Source organism: Trypanosoma equiperdum (assembly GCF_001457755.1).
Source record: "Trypanosoma equiperdum strain OVI genome assembly, contig: ctg_1179, whole genome shotgun sequence".
Lineage (NCBI taxonomy): Eukaryota > Euglenozoa > Kinetoplastea > Trypanosomatida > Trypanosomatidae > Trypanosoma > Trypanosoma equiperdum.
The window spans coordinates 511-1,193 of NW_027123148.1; positions in this window are offsets into that span (position 1 = coordinate 511).

Below are 683 nucleotides of genomic sequence, written 5' to 3' on the forward strand. Positions count from 1 at the left end.
GTGCATCACTAATAAAAGGTTTAAATAAAAAAAACAAAAAAAAAAATTAAACATTGGTGCAAAGAAAAAAAAGGAGGTGCTGCATGACTAAAAGAATACAAATTTTTAAAAATCAAATCACGAAAAAAAAAGCTGTGCGTGGGGCTTGTGGGGGGGGGGGGAGGAGGGTTAGGGTCCGCATAACAAAAATTGCTGCTGCATCACTTTAAAAAAAAAAATTAAAAAATTAAAAAAATGATAGGCACGACGGGGTTCAAAAAAAATCAAATCGCAAAAAAAAAATTCTTAAAAAAAACATTAACCTGTCGTTTAAAAAAACATAATAAATCGTATCGTCTGCGTCGCGGCAAAATATAATAAAAGAGCCGCTGCATCACTAAAAGAATTTAAAAAATTAATTAGCAAGAAGAGGAAAATTAACCCTAACCGAGTAACCCTGTGCCTAAGCCTAATCCTAAGCCTAATCCTAACCCGAATGACACTTCCTATTTATCCTCCTGCCTTTTTTTTACGCCAATTGGGTTTCTGGACAAAAAGCAACGAAAAAATATCAAAAAAACAGCAGGATAAAAAGAAAAATTTTCGCTATCAGAAAAAAAATTAACACAGTCAGAATTTTTACAGCAAACACAGCTCAATTTTTCGGGGAATTTTTTTACGTGTTAAAATATATCAGAAAGTTT